Source organism: Rattus norvegicus, chromosome 1 (genome assembly GCF_036323735.1).
Source record: "Rattus norvegicus strain BN/NHsdMcwi chromosome 1, GRCr8, whole genome shotgun sequence".
NCBI classification, from domain to species: Eukaryota; Metazoa; Chordata; class Mammalia; order Rodentia; family Muridae; genus Rattus; species Rattus norvegicus.
Window position 1 is genome coordinate 228,063,644 of NC_086019.1, and position 15,568 is coordinate 228,079,211.

The 15,568-nt window shown below is 39.1% G+C and overlaps 1 long non-coding RNA gene across 5 annotated transcripts in view; it reads right to left on the bottom strand.

The window, feature by feature from the left end:
• Window positions 1-1,352: 1,352 nt before the first annotated feature.
• LOC102551351 (uncharacterized) overlaps window positions 1,353-15,568 on the bottom strand; it is a 43,380-nt gene continuing 29,164 nt past the window's right edge. For 4 of the 5 annotated variants that reach the window (XR_010063210.1, XR_001836100.3, XR_010063212.1 and 1 more), the window contains one exon: window positions 1,353-1,566. This is a non-coding gene — a long non-coding RNA (uncharacterized LOC102551351). Of the gene's footprint in view, window positions 1,567-1,946; window positions 2,491-15,568 lie in introns of those variants that run through there. The other variant, XR_010063213.1, reaches the window with a different exon arrangement.

Consider the following 15,568-nt stretch of genomic DNA (forward strand, 5'->3'; position numbering starts at 1 on the left):
GGGTGAGTTATATGCCTGTCCGAATCAACAGCCACCTGTCATGATCTAACCAATCTAACAGAGCTCCTCCATGGCTTGTGTGCTTTCCTTCTGCCTCCCTAACTCGAGACTGAACTGCTTACTGTTCGGCTCCAGTCATGTGTACTCAGCACACACTACCACCTGTGCTCTGTGGCATTCACAGGCTTCACTGGGACCTTAAAAATGCTGTAACTGAATTCCTTTAGGGCCTGGGATATTTCAACTCTTGCGATCTTTCACATCAGGTTCCTTCAAACACAAGGGAGTTTGTTATTGTTTTGTTTTGCTTTTAGTGATTAGTTTTTCTTATTCGTGTGTGTGTGTGTGTGTGTGTGTGTGTGTGTGTGTGTGTGTGGGTGTGTGTGTGTGTGTGTGTGTGTAAGAGTCTACCTTATGTGTGAGGATACCCAGAGAAGCCAAAAGAATTCTGGGATCCTGGAGCTGGAGTCATGGGAGGTTGAAAGCAGCCTGAAGACAGTACTGGGAACTGAACTCACACCCTCTGGATGAACAGTAAGTATTGAGCACACTTAACCAATGAGTTGTCTCTCAAACACCCTCCCCCCATACATAAAAAGTCTATTTTAAAAATACATTAAGGAAAAAAATAACATGTCGAAGCAATGAGGACAAATCCAAAGCTATAGAGTTGTTATTGTTATTGTTGTTCTTCTCCTCCTCCTCCTCCTCCTCCTCCTCCTCCTCCTCCTCCTCCTCCTCCTCCTCCTCCTCCTCCTCCTTCTTTTTCTTGTTTAGTTTTGTTTTGTTTTGTTTTGTTTTTAAGGTCAACTTTAGGTCAAGAGCATTGGCTTGAGCTAGCCACATATATGTTTCAATGAGTTTCAATTAAGGTTGCGGAAGATGAAATCATTTTATTTGGTAAGTTAGTGTTAATATTAGGGCTTGAATCATAGCAGGTAACAGTGTGGGAAGCGTCGCTGCAGAGGTGGTATTCCTAACTTAAAAAGGAGCACCACACCCTCATCTACTTTGTAATGCTGGACTCAGGAAACAGAGAGGAAATGAACCCACCTGTCTATAGGCAGTGCCCATGAGAAAAGGATATTCAAATCATGATGAAGAGTATCTGCATTATCTGACACTCTCAACTGAGATCAGTAGACAGAGAAGGGCCTAAGATCATGTTCCAGAGCACTCATTGCCTATGATGTTCCTGAAAGACTTCTAGGCACAGGGCAGAAGTGAGCTCTGCCCCAGGCTCTCCTGCTCTGCAGAGATACTTTGACAAGTGGCTGTGCCTATTAACATAATGGCGCACAATCTCATTTAGTCCCAGGCATAAAATGCAATGGAGTAATCACAGCCAAGTGTCACTGCACAAAAGAGATTTTTTTTCCCCACCTCTTGTTCATTCACACTGCCAAAATTACTGCCAAATCACCACAGTGACAGGATATCAAAGGGCTGTGAAAGGCTGCCTGCTTTCAACAGAGCTCAGTGAGTTTGGCTTCTTCGGTTGTCTCTCTATGACGTCCTTGGCAATGCTTCCTCTAGATTATCATTCCAAACACTTAAAAAAGAAACCTGAAAAATAAATAATAAAAGATAGAATTTTATATTTAGATTATAAAGTTAAAGGATATTGCTTTGCAAGATCACAATTAACAAAAACAAAATCATATTCTATGCATCTTGATGTAGAAGACTGGCCTAGAGTTGGTAAGTCCATCTGTAGTGAAATTTTTATTCTATATTAAATTTTCTCCTGGGCATGAAGTAGATAATTTATCAAGGAGGAATATAAGAAATTCTACCCCATGCCCTAAGAAAGGACAGTGGAGAGACCTTTGTTATTTTAAACTTTGGTATCTTTTGCACCCAATAAATCGACATCCTTTCTCCTAACCATATGTAGGTGTCAGGTCTTGTTGAATAAAGCTGAATAAAGAAGACACACTCTTTTGTTTGTTTGTTCATTATTTTTAATTTAAAAATTATAAAGTATATTCTGATACAAGTATATTACCCAGTTCCACCCAGATCCTCCCCAATTCTATACCCTTTCTCTCTCTTAAAATAAAACAGTAAACAAATAAAACAACAAAAAAGAAACTCACAGACACAAACACAAAATCAGAAACCATAATATATAAGACTAATAGACAGAAAGTGGCCAATCAAAGTTCTATGAGAGCAAAAGTCTACAAAAATCCCTTTGGGAGCTTTCTGGGTTGGTTGTCCACTGTTAGGTACTCTGAAGTGAGCACCACTAGAGAAAACTAATCTTTCCTTTGCAAGTGGGGAAGACATAGAATAATGACAGATGCCTCCATATATTCTTGTGTGGCAATTGCCCTTTGGGAACATGGCTCTGTAGGCTTGAAGGGATGAGTCTTGGTAGCTTTGAGGACTGAGCAAAGTGTGCTTTCTTCCAAAGTCTGCACTCCTCAGCAGAAGGACCAGAGCTACAGAAGAAAGGCAATGATTCAGCAGAGTTGACCTTCCCGGCTGAGAAAATGGAAGGAAACACGCGAGTTGAGTATCAGGAGTCATCTCTCTGCTTTCTGACTGTAGCCCCAATGCTGTCAGCCACCCGTCATCTGACTATCACGTGTCCCTACCTGTATCCCTTCAAACTGTAAGCCTCAAATCAACTCTTTCTTCCTTAAGTTGCTTTTATTGGGTAATTTTTTGTACAATGTGAGAGAAGTAACTACTATATCAGGTATATGTTTAAGTTCTGCCAGCCTGAGAATCTTGTAGTTTTTCCTTCAAGTGGTAGCTCCCAAGTCAAAAAGGATGAGTCACTACACTCCTGGTTTGGAGCCACCACTACTAATGAGGATTGAGGGTCTGCAGACATATTAAAAGAAATGTTTCTGAGAACCACTCAGATGATTTATGCCAAGGCTTAGTATATGCCTGGCACATTGTAAGCGTAAATAAAATACTGTTTTAGGTAGTTGAAATACAAATAGAATATGTGTGATTTTGTAGCTACTCCTGACTGCCTGAGATTTACTGGCTAATGTAGTAAAATGTCATGTATATTCAAACAGTTTCACACATTTAAGGCTCACATTCTCTTCATCCCCATGCATATTAAGACACAAATTAATGATTTCTTATTTCTAAAATTGTTCCAAATCCAAGCCATAACAAAAAGACAAAAAGGTTTAAAAACTTTATTCTAAATTCCCCTAAGGTATTCATTTTCTATATGAAACCGACATGATCAAATTTTTGCTTAAAGAAACAAAAAAAGTATCTCTAGTCATGAAACTAGAGTTCAGTCCACATCCATGGCAGTTTTTTATGAATTTCTTTCTAAAATATGTATACTGAACACATGAGGACTTCAAACCAGTTTAACTGAAAAACTGAAATCTGTAGAAGACTGCAGACTATAAGCATAAGATAAATGTTCAGTCCTCCTAGCCTGTGCCCCTACATTATTCCTATGCATGTCTTAAGTGCCAGTCTGTCATCATGAATTCTAATTACCATTGACACCAGCTCATTGTCGAACTAGAAGGAGTGAACAGTATTTTGACATTTGTCGAACCCTAGAAAGCCTGTGAAATTCGCATTGCTTCCTAAAGGCAGGAGAAAGTGGATGAGAAGCCAGGCTTTCTGGACATTCCAGTAGCAAAGATTGCCTCTGAGAGTCCTAAGCCAATACAAAAGGAAAAGTCTTTGTGGTTAGGCCAAAATCGTCAGAGAGAAAAAAAAAATTGAACTCCTGGAGTCAAGTACTAACTTGACCTGTAGTCTGCTGCTTAACAAAGAAAGCAGTGGTCACTCGGAGCACTATGGAAGAATCTGGCTGCTACCAGATTGGAGAAAGTATGTGAATGAGAATAACTTTTGAAAGTTCAAAATATGGAGTACAATAAGCTCCCTTATTGGAAGGGCTCCTGAGACCATAATAATTCCAAACTATAGACTATGGTTTTTTTTCCTAAGATACAACATGCCTATTGTAAAGTTTAATTTGTAAATTAGGCACGGTGAGAATTTCATGATAACTCAGAGAATAATTAGAAGAGCATATTGTATGAAAATTTGCATGTAGTCCACATTTGAAAAATATATTATATCTCACAGCCCTATCATAGCCTGTAATGTGAATGTGGGACAAGTGGAAGAGACGAGAATGACACAGGCAACATGACATGGTTTTGACTACATGATGGTCCCTCAAACCCAGGAACCGTGGTGCCAGATGATCTTGTGCTTGGGACAACTACTAAGGAGGAAGCAGGTTGGCGGTGTACAAGCATCAGTCTGCTAGACTAGAAGTGATGAGGGAGCTTGGCGGAACAAAGTGGATGGCATGAGATCATTCTGTACTACTCCGAAGGCCATGGAATTAACACATAGGGACATTTTTATTCAGTGGTTCGAGACTAGATTAACGATGAATAACTAAAACCTCAGGAAACAAAGTCATGCATAACAGTATGTGCATGTATATGTATGTGTTGACCATGGTGCATGTGGAGATAGAAGACAACTGTGGGAACAAGAGTGTCAGACATGCTATCAAACTCTTTTATTGACTCACAAATAGTTAAAAAAATATATATAGTGTTATGATCTGTATATGCTCAGCCCAGGGCATGGCACTATTAGAAGGTGTGACCCTGTTGGAGTAGGTGTGGCCTTGTTGGAGTATGTTTGTCACTGTGGATGTGGGCTTTAACACCCGCATCCTAGCTGCCTGGAAGCTACTGTTCTGCTAGCAGCCTTCAGATGAAGATGTTGAACTCTCAGCTCCTCCTACACTATGCCTGCCTGGATGCTGCCATGTTACTGCCTTAATGATAATAAACCTCTGAACCTGTAAGCCAGCCCAAATTAAATGCTGCCCTTGTAAGAGTTGCTTTGGTCATGGTGTCTGTTTACAGCAGTAAAGCCCTAACTGAGACATATAGAAATAGCAAATCGCAGTTCTTTTGATTTTTATTTTCTGTTAATTTACAAAGATATCTCCTGTATTAAAAAAAAAGATTTTTTGAATTATTTTTATATGTAAGGTATTTGCCTATATTTATGGTTATACATCACTTGGGTGCCTGTTGCTTTTGAGGGCCATAAAGAAGTATCTAATCCCCTAGTAATGGAGCTGCAGGAAGCTGTGAACTGCCATGTGGATGCTGGGAGCAAAACCCAGTCCTCTGCAAGAGCTGTGAGTGCTCTCAACCTCAGAGCCCCTCTCCAGCCCCAATGTTTACTATTCCTAACTTTAAAAGCTCATTAGCACTTTTAAGGCTTCTGTAAACACTGTGGACTTATAGTTAGTTATGTTTTAAAATTCCTGTGATTCATTCTGCCACCGTGCTCATTATTTCTGTTCTTAACTCTAACAATTGTTCCAGCTGGGAAGTCAATTCCTGATGATCCAAGAAAGTGAACAGAAAAGGATCTCATCTGTATCTACAAACATGGCTCTTTTTTTAAAAAAAAATCATTCTAATTATATAAAAATTATTGAAACTCAACAAAGTACTCAACCAGGGTGAAATCTACAATGACAGAAGATAGGAATCTGTATCAGAGATATTATTAGGACTATTCCACAATTCACTAGAATTTTATAGTCCATCTCTTAGCCCTCCTTCACATCTGAGGACCAATTCCAAAGGGTTATAAGGAATATTGCCTCCACCATTTTTTTTATTATTAAGCAGAGTGTAAATTATTCTCTTCAACCTTAAATATTTTTATAGAAGTGCTTGTCATCTATTTTGTGAAGTCTAGAGTGAACTCCTCAAGTCATTTAACTGAGTATATGTAAACCTTACAGAATGTCAACACGCTGAAATAAAAAATAAAATAAAATAAAATAAAGCAAGAACTCTGTACCTACTTTTCTAAAACTAGGTAATCTCTAGGTTTTCTATAAGGTTCTTCAAATAACTTGCTGATGTTACATTTGTGCAGGGACTAGTGCCAATTTATACATTAAATGTTAGTGAAGCTGACTTCTCTCTATATTGTAGTTGTACTTGCTGGATTGATACAAACTACAGTCATCTGAGAAGAGGAAACCTCAATTAAGAAAATGCCTCCATATGATATGGATGTAGGTAAGTCTGTAGAGCATTTTATTAATTAGTGATTGATGGGGGAGTGGTTCTGCATTCTATAAGAAAGCAAACTGAGCAAGCCTCAATGAGCAAGCTGATAAATAGCACCCCTCCAACAACCACTGCTTTAGCTCCTACCTCCAGGTTTCTGTCCTGCTTGAATTGCTGTCCAGTCTTTCTTCAGTGATTGACTACAATGTAGAAGTATAAACTCAATATACCTTTTCCTCCTCAATTAGCTTTTTGGTCATGGTGTTTCATCATCCATCATAACAGGAATGCTATCTAAGACAGTAGTATAAAGCCTGAAGCTATACTATCATTTCTATGTATTAGTCAATGTCTTGCCCACACTCCGATGAGCATATCCTCCACTTTGAAAAGACTTCTCAGGGATAGTGAGATGGCTCAGTGGTTAAGAGCCCTGGCTGCTCTTCCAGATGATCCAGGTTTGAATCTCAACATCTACATGGCCGCTCACAACCATCCGTAACTCCAGTTCCAGATGTGATATTCTCCTCTTGCCTCCATGGGCAACAGGCACACATGTGGTGCACAAGTGTCCATGCAAGTAAAGAAATTATACTCTTAAAAAATAAATCCCTTCCAGTTTCCACCTGCACCCAGAGCTGACCCTGTGCCACAGCTCTCTGTAACAGACTCACTGGGAGAGAGCTTGTCTTCCGGAAGTGCTGACACTCCTAAGAGCACAGGTGAGACTAATACTTCTGCTTACATTCCTGGCCCAAGAGGAACCCCGCTAGAGCCCTCAGGATACAGGAACTGAGGAGCAGTCTGGGACAGGATTCTTTCCATTTCTCCATGCACCCTGAGCTGACCCTATGCCACAAATCTCTGCATCAAGACCCCTCTGGAAGAGAGCTGATCTCCCAGTTGCTCAAATGCAAGCTTACAGGAGGGTCAAGCCACTGTCAGAGACAGCAAGATCAGCTAACACCAGAGATAAGTAGATGGTGAGAGGCATACCCCAACACATGGAAAAGCAAGATTTTGATTTAAAATCACAACTCATGATAATGTTAGAGGATTTTAAGAAGGACATAAATAACTCACTTAAAGAAATACAGGACAATACAGGTAAATAGGAAGAAGCCCTTGAATAGGAAACACAAAAATCGACCAAACAAGTGAAGGAATTGAACAAAATCATTCAGGATCTAAATATGAAAATAGAAACAATAAGGAAATCACAAAGGGAGACAACTCCAGAGATAGAAAACCTAGGAAAGATATTAGGAGTCATAGACACAAGTATTACCAACAGAATACAAGAGATAGAAGAAAGTCAGGTACAGAAGATACCATAGAAAACATTGACATGACAGTCAAAGAAAATGCAAAATACAAACAGCTCCTAACCCAAAACATATAGGAAATCTAGGACACAATGAACGATCAAACCTAAGGATAATAGGTATAGAAGAGATTGAAGATTCCCAACTTAAAGGGCCAGTAAATATTTTCAACAAAATTATAGAAGAAAACTTCCATAACCTAAAGAAAGAGATGCCCTTAAACATACAAGAAGCCTACAGAACCCCAAAATAAGTTAGATAAGAAAAGATACTCCTCCCATCACATCACATAATAGTCAAAACAGCAAATGTAGAAAACAAAAAAAGAATATTAAAAGCAGTAAGGGGAAAAGGTCAAGTAACATAAAGGCAGACCTATCAGAATCACACCAGAGGTCTCAACTGAGACTACGAAAGCTAGAAGATCCTGGGCAGATGTCATACAAGCCCTAAGAGAACACAAATGCCAGCCCAGGCTACTATAACCAGCAAAACTCTCACTTACACCATAGGTGGAGAAACCAAAATATTTCTTCACAAAACCAAATTTATACAATATCATTCCACAAATCCATCCCTACAAAGGATAATAGATGGAAAACTCCAACACAGGAAGGGAAAGTCCACCCAAGAAGAAAGTAATCTAATTTCAACTAACCCAAAAGAAGATAGCCACACAAACACAATCCCACCTCTAACAACAAAAATAACAGCAAAGAACAATTATTGGTCCCTAATATGTCTCAACATCAACTGACTCAATTACCCAATAAAGAGATATAGACTAGCAGACTGGATATGAAAAGAGTACCCAGCATTATGTTGCAAACAGGAAACACACCTCAGTGACTGCCTTGGAGTAAAAGGCTGGAAAACAACTTTCCAAGCAAGTGGTTCCAAGAAACAAGCTGGGGTAGTCATTCTAATATCGAATAAAATTGACTTTCAACCAAAAGTTATCAAAAAAGACAAGGAAGGACAATTCATATTCCTCAAAGGGAAAATCCACTAAGATGAACAGTCAATTCTGAATATCCATGCTCCAAATGCAAGGGCACCTACATTCATAAAAGAAACCTTACTTAAACTCAAAGCACACATTGCATCTCACACAATAATAGTGGGAGACTTCAACACCCCACTCTCACCAATGGACAGATCATAGAAACAGAAACTGAACAGAGAAACAGAGAAAGTAACAGAAATTATGAACAAAATGGATTTAACAGATATCTATAGAACATTTCATCATAAAATGAAAGAATATACCTTCTTCTCAGCACCTCATGGTACCTTCTCCAGAACTGACCATATAATCAGTCACAAAACAGGCCTCAACAGATACAAGAAGGTTCAAATAATCCCATACATCTTATCAGATCACCATGAACTAAGACTGTTCTTTAATAACAACAAAAATGGCAGAAAGCCAACATACACATGGAAGCTCAACAATGTTCTACTCAATGATAACTTAGTCAAGGAAGAAATAAAAAAATTGGGGACATTTTAGAATTTAATGAAAATGAAGACACAATACATCCAAACTTATGGGACACAATGAAAGCAGTGCTAAGAGGAAACCCATAGCTCTGATTGCCTCCAAAAAGTAACTGGAGAGAGCATACATTAGCAGCTTGACAGCACACCTAAAAGCTCTAGAACAAAAAGAAACAAATACACCCAAGAGGAGTAGACAGCAGGAAATAATCAAGCTTAGAGCTGAAATCAACCAAATAGAAGCAAAAAGAACTATACAAGGAATCAATAAAACTGTGAGCTGGTTCTTTGAGAAAATCAACAAGATAGATAAAATTATTAGACAGACTAACCAGAGGGCACAAAGATAGTATCCAAATAAACAAAATCAGAAGTGAAAAGGGAAACATAACAACAGAAATTGAAGAAATTCAAAAAATCATCAGATCTTACTACAAAAGCCTATACTCAACAAAACCAGAAAATCTGGAGGAAATGTACAATTTTCTAGGCAGATACCGGGTACCAAGGTTAAATCAGGATCAGATAAACCATCTAAACCATCCCATAACTCCTAAAGAAATAGAAGCAGTCATTAAAAGACTCTCAACCAAAAGGAGCCTGATACCAGATGGGTTTAGTGCAAAATTCTATGAGATCATCACAGAAGACCTAATACCAATACTGTCCAGACTATTTCACAAAATAAAAACAGAAGGAACACTACCCAATTCCTTCTATGAAGCCACAATTACAATTATACCTAAACCACACAAAGAACCAACAAAGAAAGAAAACTTCAGACCATTTTCCCTTATGAATATCGATGAAAAATTACTCAGTTAAAATTCTTGCAAACCAAATCCAAGAACACATCAAAACAATCAACCATCGTGATCAAGTAGGCTTCATCCTAGGGATACAGGGATAGTTCAATAAACAGAAAGCCATCAATACAATCCACTATATAAACAAACTCAAAGAAAAAAAACCACATGATCATCTCATTAGATGCTGAGTAAACATTTAACAAAACTCAACATCCCTTCATGTTAAAAGTCTTGGAAAGATCAGGAATTCATGGATCATACCTAAACATAGTAGAAGCAATATATAGCAAACAAGTAGCCAACATCAATTAATTGAGAGAAACTTGAAGCAATCCCACTACAATCAGGGACTGGACAAGGCTGCCCACTCTCTCCCTACTTATTCAATATAGTACTCAAAGTCCTAACCAGAGCAATCAGAAAACAAAAGGAGGTCAACGGGATACAAATTGGAAAGGATGAAGTCAAAATATCATTATTTGCAGATAATATGGTAGTATACTTAAGTGACCCCAAAAGTTCTACCAGAGAACTCCTAATCCTGATAAACAACTTCAGCAAAATGGCTGGATATATAATTAACTCAAACAAACCAGGAGCCTTCCTCTTTTCAAAAGATAAACAGGCTGAGAAAGAAATTAGAGAAATGACACCCTTCACAGTAGTCACAAATAACATAAAATACCTCAGTGTGACTCTAACCAAGCAAGTGAAAGATCTGTATGACAAGAACTTCAAGTCTCTAAAGAAAGAAACTGAAGATCTCAGAAGATGGAAAAAATCTCCCATGCTCATGGATTGGCAGAATTAATATTGTAAAAATGGATATCTTGCCAAAAACAATCTACAGAATCAATGCAATCCCCATCAAAATTCCAACTCAATTCTTCATAGAGCTAGAAAGAGCAATTTGCAAAATCATTTGGAATTACAATAAACTCAGGATAGAGAAGAAAATTATCCTCAACAATAAAAGAACATCTGTGGGAATCACTATCCCTGACCTCAAGCAGTATTACAGAGAGCAATAGTGATAAAAACTGTATGATATAGGTATACAGACAGGCAGGTAAATCAATGGAATAGAATTGAAGATCCAGAAATGAACCCACACACCTAAGGTCACTTGATCTTTGACAAAGGAGTTAAAACTCTCCAGTGGAAAAAAGATAGCATTTTCAACAAATGGTGCTGGTGCAAATGGAGGTCAGCATGTAGAAGAAAGCAGATAGATCCATTCTTATCACCCTGTACAAAGCTTAAGTCCAAGTGGTTCAAGGACCTCCACATAAAACCAGATACATTCAAACTAATAAAAGAGAAAGTAGGGAAGATCCTCAAACACATAGGCAGAGGGGAAATTTTCCTGAACAGAACACTAATGGCTTATGCTCCAAGATCAACAATAGTCAAATGGGACCTCATAAAATTGCAAAGATTCTATAAGGCAAATGACTGTCAATAGGACAAAATGGCAACCAATAGATTGGGAAAAGATCTTTACCAATCCTATATCTGATAGAGGGCTAATATCTGATATACACAAAGAACTCAAGAACTTGGACTTCAGAGAATCAAATAACCTTGTTAATAAACAAGCTAAACAAAGAATTCTCAGCTGAGGAATACAGAATGCCTGAGAAGCACCTAAAGAAATGTTTGACATCCTTAGTTATCAGGGAAATGCAAATCAAAACAACCCTGAGATTCTACCTCATACCAGTCAGAATGGCTAAGATCAAAAACTCAGGTGATAACAGATGCTGTCAAGGATGTGGAGAAAGAAGAACACTCTTCCATTGTTGGTGGGATTTCAAGCTGGTACAACCACTCTGGAAATCAGTCTGGAGGCTCCTCAGAAAATTGGACATTGCACTACCTGAGGACCCAGTTATACTACTCTTGGGCATATACCCAAAATATGTTCCAACATACAACAAGGACACATGATCAACTATGTTCATAGTAGCCTTATTTAAAATAGTCAAAAGCTGGAAAGAACCCAGATGTCTCTCAACAGAGAAATGAATATTGAAAATGTGGTACATCTATACAGTGGAGTACTACTCAGCTATTCAAAACAATGACTTCATGAAATTCATAGGCAAATGGATGGAACTAGAAAATATCATCTTGAGTGAGGTAACCCAATCACAAAACAAACAAACAAACATGATATGTACTCACTGATAATTGAATATTAGCCCAAAAGTTCAAATTACCCAAGATACAATCCAAAGAGCACATGAATCTCAAGAAAAAGGACAACCAAAGTGCTGATGCTTCAGTCCTTCTTAAAAGAGGGAATAAAAGTATTCATAGGAGGAGATATGGAGACAAAGTTTGGAGCAGAGACTGAAGGATTGGCCATCCAGAGTCTGCCTCAGCTGGGAATCCAGCCCATATACAACCACCAAACTCAGATAATATTGCTGATGCCAAGAAGCACATGCTGACAGGAGCCTGTCTCCTGAGAGGTTCTGCCAGAGCATGACAAATACAGAGGCAGATGCTCCGCAGCCAAACATTGAACTGAGAACAGGGTCCCCAATGGAGGAGTTAGAGAAAGGATTGAAGGAGCTGAAGGGGCTTGCAATCCCATAAGAACAATACCAACCAACCAGAGCTCCCAGGGTCTAAACCACCATCAAAGATTACACATGGACAGACCCATGCTCCAGCTGCATATGTAGCAGAGGATGGCCTTGTTGGGCATCAATGGGAGGAGAAGCCCTTGGTCCTGCCAAAGCTTGATGACCCAGTATGGGAGAATGTCAGGGCGGGGAGGTAGGAAGGGGTGGGAGGTGGGTTCAGGAACACTCTCATAGAAGCAGGGAAAGAAGGGATAGGATAGGGGGCTCATGGACAGAAACAGGGAAAGGGGATAACATTTGAAATGTAAATAAAATATATAATAAAAATTTTTTAAATTAAAAAATCAGGGAAAGAAAGAAAGAAACAAACAAACAAAAGAGTTTTCTCAGTGACTATCTCTTCCCTCTTCTCATATAGAGAGGGGCTCTACTTTAAGGTCCATTTAATAATCTTGTGTAGGGAGTTCATGAGCTAACAATGGCTTGACATTTCTCATAGCATTAGTTTCCAGAATTATTCTGTGAACAATTCAACTGGGAAATACTATTTATGTATCTCACAGATGATTAGCATGGTTATGTGATTTTATCACTTTCTCATTTCACATGAAAACAATGATTAGACTAATTTAGAATAGTTAGTTGTCCCACTGGCAGCCTGTAAAGAGGCAGTAGTAGATTTTTGGTGTTGCTATCTCCATTAAGATTGCTCAGCTGCCCTTGCACAGAGCACTCAGAATAGAAAGAGTAAAAGAGTACGGGAGTATACAGGGCTGTGTTCTAATAAAACTTTATTTACCAAAATAGCAGAAAGGTTTCAGCTTTAGGGTCATCGTTTGCCAAACTCAAAGATTACTGATTCACTTTTCCATCTCAATGTTTACTTACTTGATTTTAAGTCATATTATTTTCTTTTACTTGAAGGAAAAAAAAAAAGAAGGAAAGCTGGTATTAGCCTTGACACGTGTTCCTTTTATTCTTTGTCCCTAGTTATACTGACCAAATGAAGTTTTCTCTAATTCCTTCAAAACTTAATCTGAGCCAGGCATCATAGCACATGCCTTTTAAGGTCAGCAGGCAGGCAGAGTTTGAGGCTAGCCTGATCTATACAGTGCCTTTCAGGACACCAAGGGCTACACAAAGAAACCTTGTCTCAAAAAAAAAAAATGACATACAGCCAAAAGAGTCCTTAATAATCCTGCCTATAAAAGAACAAAGGTCTCCTTGAACAGTATCTGAATAACTGTGGGGTAGAAACTGTAGGGAGAGCCTGCTTGCTTTGTGCCTGATAACACATGTCAAATGCTACCTAAACTGAGGAGTTTCCACGATAAAGCTCCTCGAGATGTCCATAACATGCTACTGTCAACAAAAGCCCCAAGGCATGCTCTAGTTAGTGACTAGTGTGGTGGACCTGAGTGTCACAAGTTTTACCTTAGGAGGTAATTAACATACTCATTGTCTAGAGGTCACCTGGGATATAATCCCGGGATCTACCACCATTTACTTCCTATGACTCTCAAGGGTCTGGGCCAAAGATTATGTGTGTGCTGTGCAAATTGCAATACATTTACTGAGTCCAAACTCCTGCTTCAAGGTTGAAGTGAAGATTAGTGAAACTTGATCTGACATTTGTAAGTCAGACCTAGATAGATAGTACATGCCCCCAAATCAACCTAAATAATTTTATAATTAGCATTTTTATATAAAGAACACTAGTACTCTATGAAAACTGGAAACATGTAAGTCACAATAAGATAATGAAAACAGGGAGGGGACTAAATAGTTAATGACAGAAATGAACCTACTGAGGACAAGGTCAGAAACTAAAGAAGTTGAAAGAATCAAAGAAGAGTACTAATTGCTGAATCACGAGGTAATCATTAAACAAAACTAGAGACAAGAATGGAGGGAGGAGGGAGACTTTAATAGCTATGTGCCTCTATGGCACAAAATTGAAGTGAAGACATTTTTATTATCTGGATCATCTAGGTCTTATCCACAGTTCTCTAGTTTTCTTTGCCTGAGTAAGCCTGAATCTAAGGCAATAAAATTGAGAAAATACCATGACCTAGGAAAAGGGGAGACTGTCCAACCAGCCGAAGTCAGAAAGTTCTGAACAGTTCATTGCCTTCCCTCAGCAAGTGCTTAGCCAGTGGCCAAGAATGCTTCAGGCTGTCTTTTATCCAGCCTGGTCCTAGTTCTTCAATTGTGTTGATCCTTCCATATGATGTTTAATGAGCTCACATGCCGAGAACTGTCTCGGGCTCTGAGACACATTAATGAACAAAATAGCTAAGGTTCTCTGCCCTCGTAAAACTTAGTCTAGCGAATAGGCAGATGAGAAAGCTAAATTACTAATTCACATAACATAAGGAGGGAGAAGTAAGATGGGCAGAGTATGGGTGTCAGAGGGAATAGAGGTACACTTTACTGGAGAAGTAGACTGGAGCCACGAGCTCAAGACAAGGACAAGTAGCTGTGGGTGTTATGGCCTTCTGGAAACACAGAACAAAAGGATGAGGGACTTTCTCCTTTTCTCTAAGTATCAGAGAGAGGGTGGATGTATCACTAGGTAGTTAAGACTGACTATTGCTCTTGCAGAGGACCTGGTACCCAGGTTCAGTTCCCAACACACACACATGGCAGCTCATAACTGTTCATAACTCCAGCTCCAGGCAATCGAATGCCTCCTCTGACCTCCACAGGGGTCACATATCTCTGGTCTACAGACATACATGTGAGCAAAATACCATATCTATAAAATAAAAACAATAGATCTTTAGATAAAAAGAAAGGAAGGGAGAACACCAATGAGGACTTAGAGACGGCCATGTTGGATGAAGGCACTCGCTACCAAGCCTGACAACCTAAGCTTATTTCCTTGGACCCACTTGGCGAAAGAGCTAGCTGACTCCTACTTGTCCTGTGACCCCCCACACATGCGCCCTACCCCCGAAAAAATAAGTAAATGCAAAACTGCAAAATATTTAAAAAAAAATAAAGAAAGAAGGCTAGTGGTGGTCGGAGGAGAGTGGGTACTCTGGTAACTATAGAGACTCATGGACCCTTTCCAGGAAGTTGGGTTAGTTGGGCTCTCTAGGGGTTTGAAGATAGGAATGGCAGATTCAACTTAGCTTTTAGAGGCTCATTCTCCATACTAGAGAAAGAAAGTTGCAGACAACAGCAGAGATCTCATGCCAGCCACAGTGATCCGGGAACCTGGTTCATGGCCTCCTGCGCTTTACTTTTCCCCTAGGATCCCTCCAGGGGCT